General features: G+C 37.1%; 1 long non-coding RNA gene across 1 annotated transcript in view; it reads left to right on the forward strand.

The window, feature by feature from the left end:
* Positions 1-422, forward strand: part of LOC140335697 (uncharacterized) — a 71,711-nt gene extending 71,289 nt beyond the window's left edge. Inside the window, exon 3 of the long non-coding RNA XR_011921746.1 lies at positions 214-422. This is a non-coding gene — a long non-coding RNA (uncharacterized lncRNA). The remainder of the gene's footprint in view (positions 1-213) is intronic.
* Positions 423-8,771: the final 8,349 nt, after the last annotated feature.

Below are 8,771 nucleotides of genomic sequence, written 5' to 3' on the forward strand. Positions count from 1 at the left end.
AAATTAAAGAAACAATCAAATACCATTGGTAAGGCATCAAGGTTTAATAACAGAAAGTGATGCAATTTTATCAGGTATGCTTGCAACATATGTGTAAACTTGCAAAACAAATGTGTCCAGTTATTCAAAGGAACTGTCATTGCAAAAGAGATATTGCAACCGTTTGGATAAAAAATGTTTTTTAATGTCAATGACCTTTCATTTCTATTACAGAGGACAAAGGCAATTAAAGATTGTCCATGTTTGCATCCAATCTGTCAGGTCAGCCATGAGGAAGATCACAACCAGGCCTGCCGGGTATGTGTCAGTTGAGGACAGGCTGATGTGTCCATCCTTGGTGAGATATCTGCCTATTTATGGTCACACTAAAGCCTAAGGAATATTGACAAATTTGAGGAATTACACAAAATAAATTGCAGGAACAGAGAGTCATTGGAGTCAGTTTGATTTTACATATCAAATATTTTAAGCTGACAGGAGTCAAAATTGGTCACATATGATTGCTCAGTTCCACTGTTCAGCTTTGTCATTGGAAATATTGGGTCTTGTGGGCATTCATGGGAAAGAACATTTTTCTTTAACCCTTTTGACTCAGACTAAGTATCTCACACAAAAGAGAGTAAAAATGTTAAAATGTTTCTGAAAATGTTGCTGTTTGCATTGGAATGATTTTTTTTGCTGAGTGTCCTAATGCACCACAAAGTCATCTATGCTCTGTTTTTAAAACCTTAGTGTACAGCAACTTTGCTGATGGCTGGAAAAGTGCATTAAGCTGCCAAAAACAATGAATGACAACCAAGCACACCAATGCACATGATAATGCATTGCTGCACAGTAACACATGCATTTCTAAATGCATTAGTGGGAACCTAGTTGTCATTTGAACAAGAAGCAAAGGATCATCCGCCAACTGCAACACCTTTTACAATGATGGTTTTCAATTACAATTCATTCACTTTGGAGAAATGTCTTGTTGTGTTTCACAGACAGGAAGTCAATAGAGTTCTCCACAGTGGGATAGAGATCTCAAAAAATGATCTGACAGGTTTGCCCTGTATAAAAATGTATAAATATCAAAAAAGTTTTGCCTTTATGTACACTTTAAAGTATTCAGTCCATGTATCTGTATCATCTGCCATGGCTTACAATGACTTCTTAAAGTTGCAGACCCATAGCAGGGATCATCTTGTTACAAAGGTAACAAACCTGAAAGCTAGTGGTTACCTCTGCTGTCACACTTTGGAATGGGGGAAGCACCTAGGCATCCTTCTGAACCAGGCTTTGCTCTTTTCTGAATTGCCCAGATGAAGATATGAGCTGAATAGTACAGCCTCACTCTTTTTCACTCTTAAGAATACAGTTTGGGTTTGAAACATAAAGAATAGAGTACCAAGAGGGTCCCACATTATTTTCCCCTTTATTAAAAAAAAATACAATTGTAGATAAAAGCAAGATGATGTTATGGAGCTAAATGCAATACAATTAGTCCCCAACCACATTTTTTAAAAAATGAATCATATTTTTTTTTAAAGTTTTGTATTTGATTTTTTTATTTTTATTTTTTTACTAGGTCCTTCCTAATACCATATTCCATATGCTTCCAACCCAAACTGTATTCTGACCTGTGAAAAAATCCAGAGAGTTGCGGCAGCTCTAGAGAAGTCTTGTATCCGTGCTTGTGATGAGGTTATGAGTGAGGAAGTCAGTAGTAGGTCATTGGAGGAGGGAAGAGAACAGATAGGGGTGTATTTTTTTTACCAGGTCAGAAAGGTAAGGGACAAGACCTGTGGAGGGATTTGAAGGCGCATGGAGCATGAATATGATTCTAAGGTGAAATGGAAGCCAATGAAGAGAAGTACAAAGAGAAGCAGCAGAAGAGGAGCGGAGGGAAGGATGGATAAGTCTGGCTACACCATTCATAATAGAATGTAGAGGAAAAAGTTGGGTTAGTGGAACTCGTTCACCATTTTTTTCACCCATGTGCCAAGCTACCCATTTACTTGTATGTAATACTATAAACATTGGTCAGATATTTCTACTTACCAGTCCATCATAAGTATGATTATTTGTCTTTCTCATGTGAGATAGTCCATTGAGCCTTTTTTGATTAGCAGTTTGATGTGACATTTGGCACAGCTCTGGATACTTTTTAACAATGGGCCTGGAAAATATGTTGGCTTGCTACTATTATCCAGCGATGTTCTCTGGGATACTCCATCTAGGGTATTTACTCCAAGCAGTGAGGCTACCTTGTTAAAAAGGAGTGTATAGTACAATCTTTTGTAATACCATTTTTTCACAGATGGTAGATAAAATTGTTATGCCATTACAAAGTAAAACTCCTAAAATTAAAATGTAAAATTGGTTATACCCAAGTTCTCAAACCCATTTCCTCCTTTCCCTTTAAAAATTCCCACGATCTATTTTTCTTTTACCTTTTTCCCATAACAGGAAACATTTATTACTTCTTGTGTAATGAATTTCGGCCAGGACACTGTCTGTAATGTACGAAATTTCGGCCAGGACACTATCTGTATGAATTTTGCAGGTTCCCCCATGTTTGTGTAAATTTACTCCAGGTACTCCTGTTTCCTCCCACATTCCAAAAAACATGGGGTTAATTGACTTCCCCCCAAGTTGACCTTGGATTGAGTTAATGGCATATGACTGTGGTAGTGACATAACTGTGGTAGTAGATACACAATATAATGTATATATATATTTATATACAATATATTGTGAGCCCCTTTGAGGTACATCTAGTGCCATACCTATGCACCTTGTAAAGCGCTGCATAATATGTTGGCGATATATAAATACGATAAGAATACCAATGTAAAGCCATGTAACTCGCAGTAACTCATGTCCCTTTCCTATACATATGGGTGAATGTGTTTAAATATCTTTTGCTGGGTAGTAATCTTTTAATGTATGTATGTATCACAGTTCATAAACATTTTATATCTGCATTGCAGCTGTCCTTGGCTGTTTCAAAGGAATGAAGACGTCCTTATTTTGTATAATATATCTTTTGCTAGTAGAAGCTGAGTAGCAAAAGATCAGTCAGCAATCAACCACCCTGCCCTGCCTTCTTGAACCAGCAATGTTAGCCAGAAGGGCTGTTGTACTCTCTTGTAGCGGTGGGGGACAAGCTTACTACCCCATTTACAGCAGCAAGGTGGCTTACATTCAGAGGAGTTGTTCCTGTAGGTTATTTAGATTATACTTTAACACATTTTGTTCCCAAGACATAGAATAGTGTGTGTACTTGTTATAGATGGCCTGAGGTCCAGCCACACACATACAGACCATACAAAACAAAAAGCTTGTCTGCTACAGGGTAACTTCATGTTTCAGCATGATACAGGTATGTGTTTATATATTGTTTTTACTGTAACACTCTGTACAGGGTTTTACATTAAACTTTTCTCATTGCCCCATCATCAATACCTCAAATGGGCTCACAATCATCACACTCATCTTTAAGAGATCAGAAGAGGGACTCTTTTTAGCTAAGAGCATGTTTGTGACATACATCTGTCATGCCACCATTTGGTGGACTATAAAAAATGAATGCACAGGAACTGTTTGGGTAAACTAACAACTATGTTTCTTTTATTAGGTATAATAACTGGTCTTTTTTTTGTAAATTGGACTTTGCATTTGTCTGTTGCCAAAAACGTCCAGCCTTACAGTCCACTAACCCTCCAGTCCCTGTCCACCCCTTTTATGCACTGGATTTCAGTCATTTTATATATGGGGGCAGTCTTGTATGTGGGCATTAGCTAGGGTAATCCACATGAGGCAGGGTTTTGAGATATTTTCAGGAAAGTATGTATTGCACCCTGCTGGACCCTCCCACTAGCCATGAGGGCATCAACAATCTGGAGGATTTTGTAAGCTAAAATGAGGAATTTTGGAGGTGGGAAGGGTTTTATTGCAAAATGCAGCTGTTGGGATCCTGAGATGGCGGTGGTCTGGGCAAGGATGGAATTGAAATTGTAGTTGAGGACTCATCTGTGGCATGGTGTGCAAGGGGACTAATGGATTGTTGGTGATGACAACTGGTTTGGTCAGCGGGAGTTGGCGGATGGTTGATATCAGCACCCGAAGCAGGGGGGGGGGGCGCACCTGGGAGCCAAAAATATTAGTCCACTTCAGGTGTTTGGCGTTGTTTGTTTTGGTGGGGCCTTCCAGGATCTGCAACCCATCAGGAGATTTGTGTGCAGGCAGTGTTTTGTAAAAGGTAAAGAGAGGGAAAATTAGGTTGTTTAATTGGGGGGTGTCATTTGTTTAAAAGTTTGGTTATTTATTGTTTATTGAGGGGGGGGGGGAGCTACCCAGTCATGTTGGGGTGTGCACTTGGTTTAGCAATTTTGGAAAAAATTCTTGATGTTCAAACTTTTATACTAAGGGCAACTTAAACCTACAGTTAGTTAATGGCTACATATTGTACTGTAAAGCCTTTGTTCTTGTTTGCTAGGACCCATGGCAGCAACCTGTGTTTACACTTCTGTACCATTCTTCTATTTTTCTCTACCAATTCTGCCTAACTGAATACTATTCATAGCTTAAGCCCAACAGTGAACTTGCAAAACAATTGAAGCTGCCACCAGTAAAACTTACCATGGGTTGTACTCTTGGATGTACTCACAAAACCTACAGAAGACCAGGACCTTCCAGGGCCTGCATCTAGACCAAAGCCAGTTTGCATTCAGCTTTGACGGTCATTACTAGCTCATCTGAATTTATCTAAAGGCAAGCTAAAAGATTGTTAAATGATGGAAAGGTTTATTGCAATAATTGTTCTCCCTGGGGAGACACTTGATTTTTTTCTGAAGACACAGAAAGAGGGAATTTCTTCCAAGTGAGTGAAAATTTCCCTTTAGATAATTGTCATTTAACAGGTGTTCATATTAAAAGTTTTACCTCTTTTTATCTTTTAGTGACACCTGTATGGATTTTCCATTACTTTAGTCATAATGGTTAGTAGAATAAAAGTAAACAATAAATCTGCTCATGGAGGACACAGGCAGCAATAAAATGCTGACAGTGGGTCTAACCTTTCCAAACTCTGTCCAAAACTTAAAAAATACAAAATACAATCTTTAAGAATGCATTAACTTTATCTGGAATCAATGCACTGGGCATTAGGTTCTCTCTGCTAAAAGGATCAGATACAAGAATGGAGAATGCCTGCCACAAATGTGGGTCACACTACTGATACTGACTGCACTCCGCTCTCATATTTTTAAGTCCTCTGGCTCACTCAGTAAAAAGGGTATATTCAATCCTATCTGTCAAATATAATGTGGACCATTGGTTCTATGGATCACCTTGACCCTATACCACAGTGTATTACATGAATGTTATTTGTACAGCACAAAAAAAAAAGCAGAACTGGGGTGCAATGCAATAGTGTACAATACCTTAGAGCAATAAACTAAAATACATTTTTTGCAAAATTGTTTTCAGGTAAACGTAAGTTACCCATTTGTTTTGGGGCCAGATCGTATTTGGGCAATGCAATAATGCCTATTAATATGCAGGTTCCCTAAAGTCATGGCTAAGCACCTGTGTGGTGCTTTGCAGTGCCATTTATAGTGAATGGCACCTGAACGCATTGTACAGTTGAGGGACTTGGACAGCAGTTTGCCACAGCATGAAAACCATGTTGACAAAAACTTTTCAGGTGTGTTTTTTTCACCCGTTGCAGTTTGTTGGCAGTCCATTCATAATGGAATGCAATGGATCTCCAAATTATAAATGTATAATCTCCTTACATTTCATATGTCTCTGATATATTTTATAATGATAGGAATTTATTCATGCAGATTTGTAATGTTACTGAATGGTCCACTTTGAGATGTCAAGAGATATGTGAATATCTCCCACGCATGCTGCTGAGAAGTGTGGTACTTCTTATATTTTGTAATACATACTTTTATACAGTAACACTCTTTTATCACATAAAAGGTCATCCTGTGCAGTGTTTGTTCCTTAATCTTGTTCTGCAGTAAAGATCATCTCTGTCTTGTATCTTAAGAGCGGAGATGTGAAATCTGATTTCATGTGATCTGTGCTTGGATTTTCTTTTCTGGTATTTGAGTTTATACTAGTGGCACATACGGTATTATTATTTTACACAGTATTTATATAGCGCCAACATATTACGCAGTGGTGAACAAAGTCCATAGTCATGCAACTAGCTGTCCTTCTAAGGGGCTGACAATCTAATGTCCCACTATAGTTATATGCCTGTAATGCGCCTGGGCACACAAACCACAACCAACTCCAGATATCCTTCAATCAGGCTTTATTCAATGTCATAAAGCACAGCAAATCCTGTAAATCCCCTGTGAATCCTCCTGTTATAATTTCCTCGATCTTCCGATGGTTTCACAAAATCAGTTCGTCGATTTTCGCTCATCCCAGAGGCATTCTAGCTCATCCCTAGTGTTGATTACTGTTAAGCTTATTGATAAAAATAGCACACAGCTGCATTTACTAATATTTGGATGGACGTTTGATTTGAATCATTCCTATCAATCAACAGCTGAATTGTTTTGGGCGATAAAATAAATTAAACAAATGTTTAAATAGTTTTTCTAAATTGCTAGTTTGATTTGAATCATTCCTATCAATCAACAGCTGAATTGTTTTGGGCGATAAAATAAATTAAACAAATGTTTAAATAGTTTTTCTAAATTGCTAAATATATCACATACAATTTTCTGGCTGAGATCACAGTTATACTCTACAAATATAAAAAGTTTGAACTACTATGTAAGATGTCTAGAAACAGGACAGGTGCTCCTGGCAGGCAAGGCTGTTTTTCTCCACCTGGCAGCAATGTGCCTTTTCTAGGACGTAGGAAAGGCACTGCAGAGAATATAAAGTTTTCTTTTGTTTTTTTTAGATAACTTTTATTGAAAGATTTTCATTATAAGTACAAACATTGCAAATTACAAAACAAACAGAGAAACAAAGAAACAAACATAGTGTCAAAGTAAAAAAAAAACAACAACTGTAAATTAAGAACCAAGGTAGAAGGACAAAGGGATTCTTAAACAGTGGTACAGGTTATACACTGAATTGGGATTTAAAAAGTTTAATGTTTTCTCTTTAGGCTCCTTTGTTAAAGTTTACCTACCTGATAGAGCTCCAGACAAGTAACCTAAAGGGCAACCTGTAAATGTTCTATTCTGCCATCCGAGAAAATGCAGGATGATCTTTAAACTACAAGTGTAGTTCTTACTCCCCTGCGCCCAGTTTACAACACATTCTGGGCTAATGTAAGAAGGGGAAACTAAACACAGGGCCCCAACTGACAGAATAGCAGGGAGATGGAATGTTGTGAACTTGGAGTTCTTGTTCCATATGTGCTGTACTGTCAACCTGGTATTGCCCTCTCACTGGTCCACAAACAATACAAACATAATACAATCTTACCTGGGGGGCACAGACTTCCCAAGCATGTGTCTACATAAACTAAATTTGCAAAACATGTGCACTGCAAGAGCCTCTCCAATTTTGTTCTACAAGGAATGCCCACAAAAATGGCACATTGCTCACACTCACTATGGGGTATATTCCACCCAATAAAAGAAAAGAAAAGTATGCCATGGCAGAAGTTTAATAAAAAGAGAATTTTTCTTTGAGTTTTTTCATTTTTGCCACAAGATTTTTTACAGAGATCTGCTGCCACCTACTGAATAATATTGAGAAGACATCACCTTGATTTAAATCTAAATCATATTATTGAATTCCCACTTGCTGAATGGTAACAAGACGTTCATTATTTCCATGATTGATGTTTTTTCCTCTAAAGCCAAACACAAAAAGCATATATTCATGCAGATTGTAAAAAAAATTATTTAATTTGGTATAACTGAGCATGTTAATTTATGTTCCTGGTAAGGATAGTATTTCTGCTGTGTTAATCTTTTTGGAACTTTTATTACAACTTTCAGAAATATGTATGAATCATGAGAAGTGACCAGGTTGGGAGACTGTTTAGTCAATGATAAATACCATCTGCATTCTCATTTATGCATGCATTTTAAACAATAATAATTTTTTATTAATATGCATGCAATAAAGAAGGGAAAAGATTGAATATTAGAATATTTTTGCTCTTTGTGTCCTGTTGGTAAGATTTGCCTTTACTTACTCTCTTGACAAATGTGAGAGGAAATAATCCCAAAGTGAGGAAATGTTTCCATCTAAGACATTCATCACAGAACATTAGTCCTCGTTGGAAGATTTGCCTTCACCTTTTGCTCCCAATAAAACTGTAAAATTCAGAAATGGAGTGGGGAAATCTTGGCAAAGCGACTAACCCCCTAAATGTTTTCTTTTATATACATTTTCATGCCACTTCTAAGCTCTAATGTTAATTCTAATGTTTAAGATTTAACATTTAACAAGATACTTAGAGAAAATACATGCCTAGCACATGTTCCCTAATCAGGAGATTCCACAAATAAAATTATATATTAATATAATATAATATAAATTGCTCATGTTTATGTTCACTCTGGAAGGCACACAATGGCTAGTTCACATGCAAACTATAGTGTGTGCTCCATTACACTATTGTAAATTGTAAATATTATTGCTTGCATTTTTATTATTGTTAATCATTTCGTTCATTTTCCAACCTTTACTCTTCAGCCAGGGCATATTATGGGTCTGATTCATTAAAGTTCTACAAGACTGCTAAATTAAGACTAATATGGGAGAACCTGGGTGATCCAGAAAACCTGGAA

The sequence above is a fragment of the Pyxicephalus adspersus genome, chromosome 7 (assembly GCF_032062135.1).
Source record: "Pyxicephalus adspersus chromosome 7, UCB_Pads_2.0, whole genome shotgun sequence".
NCBI classification, from domain to species: domain Eukaryota; kingdom Metazoa; phylum Chordata; class Amphibia; order Anura; family Pyxicephalidae; genus Pyxicephalus; species Pyxicephalus adspersus.